The 14017-nt window shown below is 41.9% G+C and overlaps 1 protein-coding gene across 1 annotated transcript in view; it reads left to right on the top strand.

Annotated features, from left to right (window-relative positions):
- Positions 1–14017, top strand: part of WWC2 (WW and C2 domain containing 2) — a 1656421-nt gene that overhangs the window by 662736 nt on the left and 979668 nt on the right. The window lies entirely within an intron of this gene.

The following is a 14017-nucleotide window of genomic DNA, read 5'->3' on the forward strand; positions in this document are numbered from 1 at the left end:
ATTCTGCATTCTAATGGTATTTGTGGCCTGCCCTGCTGCACACAAAGAAGCTTGAGCAGGCGAAGTCTGAACACCCAGTCCTTGGAGTCCTGCATTTTCATTTTTCCTTGCACCAGGAAAGAGATCTTGTGATAGATAGCACAGCTGCAACTTATTAGGGGTATGTTTTTAAGGGCAGTCCAGCCCATTACAGGCCTCACAATGGACACTTTGAATCTATCCTGGTGTACTCACTTGTACGTTCTCCAAGTTCAAGGAAGCTGAGACAGGAAAATGAAGAAAAATTATAATATGTAAATGTGTAAGAAAGGATGGTTATGAATTTGCATTGAAGGCATTCACACATTATTAAGAAGATGGTGTCCTTCAATTTGTTACAGTTGATAAAACTGTGGTGTGGTACATAAGGTATGTGTGCCTCCCCTTGTTTTTATGTTCCGGCTTTCAGTGTAAGCATGGTATTAGCCCATTGGGTAAGTAGGATTCTGACAGCACCCTGTATCTCCCGACAACAAACTGTCCTAACAGAATGGCTGAGCTGATCTGAAGTATGCCCTCATGGATGTTGAACAGGGATTTTTTTTTGGATTGTATCAAGATGTGAAGGTACCAGAGATAGACCTGTTTGTCACCACAGAACAGGCAACTAAGTAACAATAACTGAAGCTTGGCAGATGGATGCATTCTGCCTGAATTGGAATTGTTTGTTTCTTTACACGTTGCCTTCTATACCCTTGACCCCCATAGCACTCCTAAAAGTCAAGGAAGAAAGACCAAGAACCTCAGAACATCAAGCTTTACTTTGCAGGGAACCATCTTCACTCTTCCATCAGGACAAAGGTGTCTGTCTATACAAACTTAGTGGCTGATTTAGGTCTTTGCACAGAGGTGTGCCCCCGTTTGAACTGTACATTGTACTGTACGACTTCCCTGTCATCTCTACTGCTTTTAGTAGTACAGTGAATGTCTATTTTCTCTCTATCTACTATGCTGATGTTTGGTCTGAAATTGGTAGTGCAGCATAGTAGCTAGAGTGAAAATTGGCATAGTAAAGTGGCATACAAGCTATAGTGAAAATCATTGTTGCGTACTAAAAGCTGTGAGCCTTCTTGCTGGAGGACCGAGGTTAGCAGCAAGCAAGAGTGAGTTTTTTCCCACACTCTTTCCCTCATTTGTGGCTGGTAAGTTGCTATGTTTTTTAATCCTGTTAATGTAACATCATATACTAAGGGTAGTGAGAGATTTGGGGCTGTCTGTAGATGAGTTAATATGTTATGATGTTTGCCGTTTGCTGTTGTCACAGTACCCTAAAGTGTATTATAGAATGAATGGGCAATTGGCTATTGTCCAAGCGTCTGGAGTGTCTTGGGAAACAAGTGGAGATTTCAGAAGAAGGGACTTGATAGGCAGCAGCGATGAGGGTCAGAAATTGACCCATACACCGAAAATACCTAGTGGTGCATTTTGCTCTTCCTGAGGGTAAAGATTTTACTATGTCTGAGGTTAACCACGATAGACAAATTGTATTTTTTCAATGATTGGATGTGATTATTATGCAAAATTTGTTTAAGAGGTTTGGTCTGCATTAGTGTCCCTATTGGTGCTAAGATTTTTTGTATTTGTGAATGTGATTATTTCTAACATGATCCAATTCTTAATCCTGATCGGTATGTTTTTATTTTAAATGTTTCATGTGTGTTTTAATGGTCTGAAGAAGTGGTTTTGTTTTACCGCGAAAGCACTTACCACTTTTGCTAATACATTTTTTTTTTCATCAGTCGTGGTAGCCTGGAGTTTCTTTTCCTAGTGGTTGAACTGGTTTTTACTTCACATTTTCATTCAGCAGTTTTTGTCTTGCTTTGGGATCTGGATAAAGTATCAGCAAGATAAAGAAGTTTGCCTTTGGGTAGACAAGACTGAAGTTATACTTTTAAATTTGGGCATCATGTGCTGCAATCTTAACTGTAGCTGTATGCATAGGCTTTCTCAAAATTATGACTAGAGGTTGGTGATCTGTTTTGATTTGGATAGGTCTACCATAAATATAGTCATGGAACTTTGAACATGCAAACACAATTGGCAAGAGCTTTTTCTCTATCTGCACATACTGGATTTCAGTTTGGGTTAGAGTCTACCCACTTGAAGAATGACTGCACCAAGACCAAATTTCAAAGCATCGCAAGAAAGAATAACTGGTTTATGAGCATCATAGCATCTAAGAGTTGGTGGACTGGCAATTTTCTGTTTCAGGACATCAAATGCTTTTTTGTGTTGCTCTAACCATGACCAAGATATATCTTTACGTGTCAACTCTCTGAGTGGTGCTAAAAGTTGGTTCAAGTCTGGAGTGAACTTGCCTAGGTAGTTTACCATGCCAAGAATACTTTGTAGGGTTTGAACATTGTATGGAGCTGGCATCTCGAGAATTGTAGTTTGCTTTGAAAGTTCTGGTCATAAGCCTGAACTGGTAAACAAATGACAAACTTAAGTAACTTCTCATAGCCTGAACTTGCACTTCTGAGTATTCAGCTTAAAATTCACTTCATGTGCTCTTTCCAGAACTTTCTGGAGGTTTCTTCCATGCTCAGCTTCACCATTACCTCCTACTTGAGTATCATCTACTTTAATTGCACACTGATAACCAGAAAAAATTTTCTCCATTGCACGCTGGAAGACTTCACTAGCAGAATTTATTCCAAATGACATTCTCAAAAATCTGTACCTGTCAAAAGGAGTACTGAAAGTGGTTAGCAATGAGAATTTGCAGTCAAGAAAAGCTTGCCAGAATGAACTCTCTGCATACAAAACAGAAAAAACAGTGGCATTTGGCATAAAAGCAATGACTTTTTCGACTGCACGCATTGGATGATGAGGTCTTTTCAGCACTTTGTTCAAATCTGTTGGATCAGTACATATTCTGATGATATCCGAGCTTTCCTTATGAGCCACAACCATAGAAGATCCCATTCAGGAGATTCATCAACTGGACAAATTACACCTTGCTGCACCATTTTATCTAGTTCAGCTTTGACTCTGTTCTGCATAGTTAAAGGAACTTTCTGAGCTGGTCTGACAACTGACCTGACTTCAGGGTCTAACTTCATGGAGTACACAACTGGATGTTTGCCTAGTTTTCTTCGAAAAGATCAGCATGGGTAGAAAAAATAGACTGGGCAAAATTGGAACTGTGGTCTTTTAAGCTTACATGGTGCAGTTCCTTATTAAATGAAAGTAGTCCCATTTTCAAACTGTCTCTGAGGCCTAATAATGACTATTGTATGCCTTTTGACCACATAAAATTGGAAGTCATAGCTGTTTCCAGCAGAGTAATATGAAAGCACTACTGAGCCTTCGGTTTGAATTTCTTCTCCACCATAAGCAACAAGCTTCACACACTTTGCCAAATTAAGCTTCTCACCAGCACATACTCTAGCAGATGTTTCTGCTGACATAACGTTGCACTTTGGACCTGTGTCCACTTTGAGCTCTATGGAAGATCCATTTTCCTGAACAGTACAAAATACTTCATTCTTTGCACATAAATCTACTGTATTGACTGTTTCATTAAGCACAGACACACCATCAACATAAAAAGCAGGATCACAGCTTTCTAATTGATCAACTTGTCCCTTTGAGTGTTCTGTCTAAAGAATAAGCCTCTTTTGATTTACAAAACCTTTGGAAATTATTTCACTTTTTACTTATGTGGCATTGCTGACCAAAAGCTAAGCACTTTTCTCTCTTAGACACGATTGCCACCACAGTTACAACAGTTGACTGTGAGGCTAGGTTTGGGAACATGCTTTGTGTTTCCTGACTCACCCTTGTGCTTCATGGAGACTCTGTGCACTCTGGAATTTGCTGGAAGGCTGTGGGGTTTCCCAGTGACTGATGCAGGGTTCACAGTTGCTGTTGTGCTTGGGGCCTGTTCCTTTTAATCACATGATGTATACTATCAACCTTAGCTTTAAAATATACTGGAAGCATGCATTTCTCATTTGTAAGCATATTTGTGTGCTTTTCTGTGAGCTCATGCTTGACAGATTTCAACAGCCTCATTCAAAGTTAAATTGCTGTCATGAAGCAAAATCTTTCTCACAGCATCCTCTTTAATACCACACGCAAGTCTCTCTTTATCAGTTCATCCCTTAAATCACCAAATCTACATGTTTTAGCCTTGTTTCTCAAGTCAGTTATATATGCTGCAAAAGTTTCACCAGGCTTTTGATCCCTTCTGTAAAATAAGTGCCTTTCTGTGAAGACTGGTAGAGATGGGTGAAGGCTGCCAGTCTAGCCAAATAGAATTTGATACATAATTTTATCATTTGTAAATGCGAAATATTGAATTTAAAACAATGTGGCAACATTGCCATCTGCTGTAAAGAAAGCGAAGTCAAGCATTTCTTGTTGGTCCTTTGAAATTAAAATTGTTTCATCACTACCCTTCATGTTTGCAAGTCTGCTCCAGTCTGGCTAGATGAAAGCTTCCTGCCTGTTGTTGTAAGGCTAAAGTTAATTACCAGAATTTACATATGGAATGTCCTTTGTTGCTCTAAGTATAAAATAATGTAAATGCAGTGTCTGTGTGGCCTGAGAACTAGGAAGGTGTAAAAGATAATGTAATGTTTAGCAGAACTGTAGTTTCAATTTAAACAGTGCACGCTAGAGATTATTAAGCATTTTGATCTTGGACATCTAACTCAACACTGTCTTATGCTCTCTTAAGTTATCTTAGAAGTGTTTTTTCTTGTAGAAATAGCTAGGACTATAAAAATTAGCCTAAGTGTTTTTTTTTGTTATGTCAGAACTGTACTACTGAATTATTTTAAGTTTCTGTGTGATCTCTGAACTCTTGAATAGCACTTTGATGTAGTAGTATTGTCTTGTTTTTTCAGTATTTATTATTAAATATTTTAAACCCTTTTCAACTGTGGCTGGTTTATGTAGCGATAATTTAAGCTGTAGAGTACATTGCATATTTATAGAGTTTACTAAGTCACTCCAAATAAGCCTTGACTGATTAGTCTGTGAAGTTGTATAAATACTTAAGTGTGTGTGTGTGTCAGCTACTTGGGCAGAGACACGAAGCACTGGTTGGACAGAGGGTACTGGAGGTTAGCTTGCCAACTAGGCTGAGATCTGGACCCTATAGTAGTGCCAGTAGGGAGTCTTATTGGGGTCCTGGAGAGCAAGGAAGCAACCAGCCCCAGACTGACTGATCTCTGCGTGCTCTTAAGAGAAATTGCACTTTACTGTGTGTGTTTGTTATCCTTTCCTCATATATGAGACACTCTCTTTAGTATTAGTGGTGAGGATTGAGGCTTCTTGATTGCTGTGCCAGGGCACGGGTGGCACATATTAATTGGTGGCAGTGGTTGGGATATCCTCATATTAATTGGTTTGCAGTGGTGGGATCCAAGTCACATACTAATTGGTGGGCATTAGTGGAATATCCACATCACATATTAATTGGTTGGCAAATACTAATTGGCTTGTAGTGGTGTGGGTAGAGTGAATCCTGTATCATGTGTACAGTGAGCTTTGAAGGTATTTTGTACTCTAAAACAGCCACGCAGTGAATACTCAAGAGTTAGATCACAATTGTTTTATTTTTTTTGTTAGCTTAGTTAGTCAGGATGAGCAGGCAGCATGTCAGCAGAGGAGTATGGAAAGCTGACAAGGAGCCAGCTGGTGGAGATGTGCCAGGCTAGGGGACTGGTGCATGGAAACCTGACTAAGGCAGACCTGATTGCAGCCTTGGTTACAGCTGCATCAGAAAACAGCATCCAGGAGGGCAATCAGACTGGCAGTGGAGATGCAATATCCTCGGACAATGGACAGCTTAACCTTCCTGCAGTCGACTTAAAAATCCAGCTGGAGCTAAACAGACTTGAGTTGGAGGCCAGGCATTTGGAGATAGAAGCCAAAGAAAAGGAGCATCAGAGGTGGCATGAGAGGGAAATGCTGACTCTTCGCCAGAGTCATGGAGGTAATGGGGAAGGGAGTAACTGGGCCCCAGACGCACAACAGGTCAGTAAATTTCTTCCACAAGTTAGAGGGGGATAATTTTGATAGCTTCATTCGTATGTTTGAGAGGGTATGCAAACAGTATAGAGTTGACCAAAGGCTCTGGGTACAGTTCCTGACCCCCTTACTCCATGGGAAAGCTGTAACTTTTTTGTCAAAAATGCCTGACTCTGTTTTGATTATACTGCTGTAAAAAAATGTCTCTTGGAATGTTTTAAGCTAACACCTGAAATGTATAGGAAAAAGTTTTGTGAGCATAGACGCAAGGCAGATGAAAGTGTGTGTGAATATGTTGCTGAACTGAGCACTTATGTTCATAGATGGGTGAGTGGATGTTAGGTCACCACTTTTGAAGGGCTGGCAGACCTTTTAGTGAGAGAACAAGCCCTTAGCACTTTGCCTGAGGACATGAGGATCTGGTTAGCTGATAGACAATGTGCTACTTCAGATGAGTTGGGGAAGAAGGGAGACCTATACCTGGCCAGCAGGGCAGCCCTGCACAGGAAGGGGACCCCCAGTACTGCTCATGGGTCTAAAGGAACCCATGGTGGGCAGCACAGACTGACGCAACAGACTTTGCCAGTAGCAGGGGAAGCCACTAGTCAAGGTACACGTCCAGGAGCTAGGGTTAAATGTTTTGAATGCAACCAGTGGGGCCATGTGGCATACAGGTGGCCATGGAGGCAAGGTGAGGAACCATAGGTGAGGGAAGCCAGTAAGTGGGAAAGACAATATGCCAATAGCAGGTTGTCTTGAGACAACAGTGGTACTAAACTACCATCCTGCAGATGTCCTGAGAGGGAAGGATTTGGATGAAGCAGTACCCTGTGCTTATGCAGTTACATGTGGTCAGGCTAGGAGACAAGCATGTGGGTCTGGTAGCCTGGAGGAGACCCAGACAGTCTGCATACTTGCAGCCAGGACTGGTGAGGTGGTTACATCAGGAATGGAGCTACTTTGTAGCAGTGAGACTGAATGTGAGCAACAGCTGTTTGTGGGTACTGATGTTCCCTTGGACAGAGTGACTGCAAAGGTAGAGGTGAGTAGTAGTAGTACCCAGGCTGAGAGTGAGGCATCACTGTTGGAGGATGCTAGACTTCCTGTGGAAGGAGAGCTGGGAAGGGTTACAAGGAGAGAGTTGAGACAGGCTCAGCTCTCGGACCCTACATTGCAAGGCCTGAGGCAGGTAGCTAGGGAGGCACTTGATTCTCAAGGAAAGGGGGAATCTGCATACTGGGACAAAGGTTTACTATACAGAGAATGGACTCCTAGGGGAGGGCTAGAAGGTGAAAGAGTACAGCAGTTGGTAGTGCTTAGAGCCTACTGTCTGGCGCTTCTAGCCATATCCCATGATATTCCCTTTGCAGATCATATGGGCATAAAACATACAAAGAGGCATATTATGCAGAACTTCTATTAGCCTGGAATTGTCAGAGATGTAACGGGATACTGCAGGACATGTGAGCAGTGCCAAAAGGTAGGTAAGGCAGGAGACAGTGTGAGAGCTCCTTTGTTGCCTTTGCCTGTGATTGAGGAGCCATTTCAGAGGGTAGCTATATTGTGGGTCCTCTGGGTACCCCAAGTTCCACAGGGAAAAAGTATATCCTAGTGGTAGTGTATTATGCTACACGATACCCTGAGGCAGTGGCTTTGTTCTCCATTGAGGCAGAGAAGGTGGCAAATGCTTTGTTAGAGATTTTCAGCAGGATGGGTTTCCCAAAAGAAATACTGTCTGACAGAGGTGCCAATTTCATGTAAGACCTGCTGGCTGGTCTTTGGAAGTCCTGTTGGGTGAAGCACATGAAGATCCCACCCCCTACCATCCCCAGACGAATGGTCTTGTTGAGAGCTTAAACTCTACAATCAAGTCCATGCTACAGCATTTGCAGATCAGTTTAAGAGGGAGTGGGAGAAATAGTTTCCCCATCTGTTTGCTTACAGAGAGGTTTCCCCAGGAATCCACAGGGTTTTCACCCTTTGAATTGCTGTATGGGCATAGGGTGAGGGGACCTCTAGATTTAATTTGAGATGAGTGGGAAGGTGAGTGTGAGTCTCACAAGGTCTCTGTTGTGGCATATGTCCTAAACCTCATGACAAAGCTCTGGGAACTCATGGGCTTGGCCCAGGAGAACCTGGCAGAAGCCCAACAACAGAAAAAGTAGTGGTATGACAGGAATGCCCGAGCTAGAGATTATGCTGTGGGGCAGCAGGTAATGGTTCTCATTCCTGTCAGACACAACAAACTGCAAGCAGCTTGGGAGGGACCCTACAAGCTTTTAAGAAAGGAAAGTGATAACTACATTGTGGAGCTGCTAGGCAGATGGCAGGGGCACAAATTTTACCATGTTAACGCGATGAAACCTTACCATGAATAGGGGGCCCTTGTGCTGAGCATTTGCAGTGGATTGCAGGAAGAGTCTGAGGGAGATCTGGGGACTGATCTCCTCAGTGAGGCTCGGGCTGACACCTCAGTGGAAAGGGTAGCAATATCCCAGCAGCTATCTCCTACCCAGGTTCGAGAAATCCAAGCAGTGTTGCAGGAATTTGGGGACATGTTCACTGGGAAACCAGGGTGCACCCACCTGGTGCAGCACCAGGTGGATACAGGACCGTAAAGGCCTATTAGGCAGGCCCCTTATAGGGTGCCTGAGAGAGTCAGACTGACTTTGAGGTAAGAGGTACAGGAGATGTTGGAACTAGGGGTGATTCAAGAGTCCAACAATCCCTGGGCCTCCCCAGTGGTGCTGATGACAAAGGAGGATGGCAGCACCAGGTTTTGTGTGGACTATAGGAAATTAGTCACACAGAGTCGGATGCTTACCCCATGCTTAGGACAGATGAGGCCCTAGAGCAGCTGGGTGGGGCTAAGTATCTTACAACAATTGATCTTACCAAGGGTTACTGGCAGATGCCCTTGACTCCCAATGCTAAAAAGAAGTCAGCCTTTGTGTCTCCTTTTGGCTTGGTTGAGTTCACAAAGATGACCTTTGGGATGAAGAATGCCCCAGCGACTTTCCAGAGGCTGGTAGTTCATATCCTAGTAGGAGCTAGAGGGTTTGCCCTTGCTTACCTAGATGATATTGCCAGCTACAGCCATTCCTGACCAGCGCACCTTCAGTATGTCAGGGAGGTGCTGGGCAGACTACAGAGGGCAGGGGTGACCATTAAGCCGAGCAAATGTCAGCTGGGTATGGCAGATGTCTCCTACCTAGGACATAGATTGATGAGTGGTAAGATAAGGCCAGAACCTGCCAAAGTGGAAATCATTCAGGCATGGCCTGCACCTGTTACTAAAAAGCAGGTGAGGGCATTTTTAGGGACAGCAGGGTACTACAGAGAGTTCGCCCCCAGTTACAGTACCATAGCTGCTCTCCTCACAGACCTGACAAGGAAGAACAGGCCAGATAAGGCAGTGTGGACCCCAGCATGTGAGCAGGCATTCCAGAAGCTTATAGAAACTTTGGGAGGACTCCCTGTGTTAGCCAATCCAGATTACAGCAAATAATTTGTTGTGCAGGTGGCAGCTTCGAACCATGGTGAGGGGGCTGTACTTAGCCAGATTTCTTCAGAGGTGGAAGAACACCCAGTGATTTATCTCAGTCATAGGCTCCAACCCAAGGAAAAATGCTATGCAGCTGTAGAAAATTAATGTCTAGCCATAGTGTGGGCCCTGCAGAAACTTCAGCCTTACCTGTATGTTAGAAAATTCACTGTTAAGACAGATCACAACCCTCTAACATGGTTAAACAGAGCCAGCCAGTAAAATGCCAAGTTTCTAAGATGGAGCCTGGGGTTGCAAGCATATATGTCAGTGCAGTACCGCAGTGGGGGGTAGCAGTGCCAATGCAGATGGGCTTTCAAGACAGGGAATTGGGGTGAGGTACACTCAGATAGACCTAACCCTCTCAAGCAATGTTTCTCAAGGACCACTTGAAAAACTAGCTTGAGTTCTCCCAGGGGGCGAGGGGAATGAAGACTGGTAGAGATGGGTGAAGGCTTCCAGCCTAGCCAAATAGAATTTGATACATAAGTCAAGCATTTCTTGTTGGTCCTTTGAAATTAAAATTATTTCATCACTGCCTTTCATGTTTGTAAGTCTGCTCCAGTCTGGCTAGATGAAGGCTTCCTGCCTATTGTTTTAAGGCTAAAGTTAATAACCAGAATTTACATGTGAAATGTCCTTTATTGCTCTAAGTGTGAAAGAATGTAAATGCAGTTTGTGTGGCCTGGGAACCAGGAAGGTGTAAAAGCTGATGTAATGTTTAGCAGAACTGCAGTTTCAATTTAAACAGTGAGAACCAGAGATTAAGCATTTTGATCTTGGACATATAACTCAGTACTGTCTTATGCTGTCTTAAATAAGTTATCTTAAAAGTATGTTTTCTTGTAGAACTAGCTAGGACTATAAAGCTTAGACGAAGTGTTTTTCTGTTATGTCAGAACTGTACTGCTGAATTATTTTAAGTTTCTGTGCGATCCCTGAACTCTTGAATAGCACTGTGGTGTAGTAGTATTATCTTGTGTTTTCAGTATTTATTATTAAATATTTTAAACCCTTTTCAACTGTGGCTGGTTTATGTAGACATAATTTAAGCTCTGGAGTACATTGCATATTTATTGAGTTTACTTTCTAAGTCACTCCAAATAAGCCTCAACTGATTAGTCACACTTACCAATTGGATAATAATATTGCATAATGGTAATTGGACACCCTTTTAGGGGCCTTTGGGTAGCTGATAATTATTAGCTGGTGGTGGTAGGAATTGCTACAGTATAGTCTGGGTATAGGGGCACAGCTGTAGAATCTGTGTCAGCCTTTCCCGGGCGTATCTGTGAAGTTGTATAAATACTTATCTCAGTGTGTGTGTGTGTGTGTTTGTCAGCTACTTGGGCAGGGACATGAAGCACTGGTTGGACAGAGAGAGTACTGGAGATGAGCTTGCCAGCTAGGCTGAGATCTGAACCTTATAGCAGTGCCAGTGGGGAGTCTTATTGGGGTCCTGGAGAGAAAGGCAGCAACCATCCCCAGACTGACTGTGATCTCTGTGTGCTCTTAAGGGAAATTGCACTTTACTGTGTGTTATCCTTTCCTCATATATGAGACGCCCTCTCTGGTGTTAGTGGTGAGGATTGAGGCTCCTTGATTGCTGGGCCAGTGCACGGGCGTCACACTTTCCATCATAATATTCATTTGAGGGTTACTCATTTCTCTAAATTTACATTTTAAGCTCTGAGGGTCTTCCCTTGACTCAGCTGGTACCACTATATGGTAGTTTTCCCCTTCCCCCTGCAAACACAGCAGGTGCATACACAAATGAACTCTCTATTTATATGGCTTTTGACCAGCTAAATTAAGCAGAATAAATGCCCTTGTATGGTCATTTTTATCAGAAAATGCAGTTGTATGACAGCACTCCAATTCTCTGCAATATTATCAAAGACAAGAGGAGCTGGTCTTCAAAATTCTTCAACCATGCCAACAAATTATAGTAAAACACAATGCAATCCAGACCCCCTTGTAATTGTATACAAGCATGCACACACATCAGGTGCTTGAAATAGCATTTGAATGCACAGTAAACTCCTCAAAATACTGTACTTTGCGAAATAAGCTTTGAAATGGCTGTATTATGTGAAATAACTACTGTAATACTGCACAAACTTGCAAACGCGTTAAATTCTTCAGATATCTTGAATAGCTTTAATTAATGTGAAAAAGTAGTTAATAGTGAAAAAATATGGTTGTTTTCCTTATTTTATACATTGCATGTGATTTGGACATTATTTCAAACATTTTCATAACTATTTTGAATATTTTTATCAGTGTTGCTGTATCGTACATTTTGTTTGACTAGAAAGTCGTTTTGAGCATTCTGAGTGCTTTGTTTAATATTTTTTCAAATAAGAGATCATTTAAGTAAGTTTTCTTTGCTTATAGAGCATTGGTTAAAAACCCAAAATAAAAACAAACTTTAAGTAAAACTTTTTTTCAAAAGCCTGAACTTTGCCAACTTTTTTTGGAAGTTTATTCAGCTTAAAATTCACTTCATGTGCTCTTTCCAGAACTTTCTGGAGGTTTCTTCCATGCTCAGCTTCACCATTACCTCCTACTTGAGTATCATCTACTTTAATTGCACACTGTTAACCAGAAAAAATTTGCTCCATTGCACGCTGGAAGACTTCACTAGCAGAATTTATTCCAAATGACATTCTCAAAAATCTGTACCTGTCAAAAGGAGTACTGAAAGTGGTTAGCAATGAGAATTTGCAGTCAAGAAAAGCTTGCCAGAATGAACTCTCTGCATACAAAACAGAAAAAACAGTGGCATTTGGCATAAAAGCAATGACTTTTTCGACTGCACGCATTAGATGATGAGGTCTTTTCAGCACTTTGTTCAAATCTGTTGGATCAGTACATATTCTGATGATATCTGAGCTTTCCTTATGAGCCACAACCATAGAAGAATACCATTCAGGAGATTCATCAAGTGGAAAAATTACACCTTGCTGCACCATTTTATCTAGTTCAGCTTTGACTCTGTTCTGCATAGTTAAAGGAACTTTCTGAGCTGGTCTGACAACTGACCTGACTTCAGGGTCTAACTTCATGGAGTACACAACTGGGAGTTTGCCTAGTTTTCTTCGAAAAGATCAGCATGGGCAGAAAAAATAGACTGGGCAAAATTGGAATGGTGGTCTTTTAAGCTTACATGGTGCATTTCCTTATTAAATGAAAGTAGTCCCATTTTCAAACTATCTCTGAGGCCTAATAATGACTATTATATGCCTTTTGACCACATAAAATTGGAAGTCATAGCTGTTTCCAGCAGAGTAACATGAAAGCACTACTGAGCCTTCGGTTTGAATTTCTTCTCCACCATAAGCAACAAGCTTCACACACTTTGCCAAATTAAGCTTCTCACCAGCACATACTCTAGCAGATGTTTCTGCTGACATAACGTTGTACTTTGGATCTGTGTCCACTTTGAGCTCTATGGAAGATCCATTTTCCTGAACAGTACAAAATACTTCATTCTTTGCTCATAAATCTACTGTATTGACTGTTTCATTAAGCACAGACACACCATCAACATAAAAAGCAGGATCACAGCTTTCTAATTGATCAACTTGTCCCTTTGAGTGTTCTGTCTAAAGAATAAGCCTCTTTTGATTTACAAAACCTTTGGAAATTATTTCACTTTTTACTTATGTGGCATTGCTGATCAAAAGCTAAGCACTTTTCTCTTTTAGACACGATTGCCACCACAATTACAACAGTTGACTGTGAGGCTAGGGTTTGGGAACATGCTTTGTGTTTCGTGACTCACCGTTGTGCTTCACGGAGACTCTGTGCACTCTGGAATTTGCTGGAAGGCTGTGGGGTTTCCCAGTGACTGATGCAGGGTTCACAGTTGCTATTGTGCTTGGGGCCTGTTCCTTTTAATCACATGATGTATACTATCAACCTTAGCTTTAAAATGTACTGGAAGCATGCATTTCTCATTTGTAAGCATATTTGTGTGCTTTTCTGTGAGCTCATGCCTGACAGATTTCAACAGCCTCATTCAAAGTTAAATTGCTGTCATGAAGCAAAATCTTTCTCACAGCATCCTCTTTAATACCACACACAAGTCTCTCTTTATCAGTTCATCCCTTAAATCACCAAATCTACATGTTTTAGCCTTGTTTCTCAAGTCAGTTATATATGCTGCAAAAGTTTCACCAGGCTTTTGATCCCTTCTGTAAAATAAGTGCCTTTCTGTGAAGACTGGTAGAGATGGGTGAAGGCTGCCAGCCTAGCCAAATAGAATTTGATACATAATTCTATCATTTGTAAATGCGAAATGTTGAATTTAAAACAATGTGGCAACATTGCCATCTGCTGTAAAGAAAGCGAAGTCAAGCATATGTTCATCGTGCATACAGCTGCAGTCATAACAGATGGGTTCTCCTGCCGTCAGGCGGGTCCTCGGTCGGCCGAATTCCAAAG

Source organism: Protopterus annectens, chromosome 2.part1 (assembly GCF_019279795.1).
Source record: "Protopterus annectens isolate FY-2018-M chromosome 2.part1, PAN1.0, whole genome shotgun sequence".
NCBI lineage: Eukaryota > Metazoa > Chordata > Ceratodontiformes > Protopteridae > Protopterus > Protopterus annectens.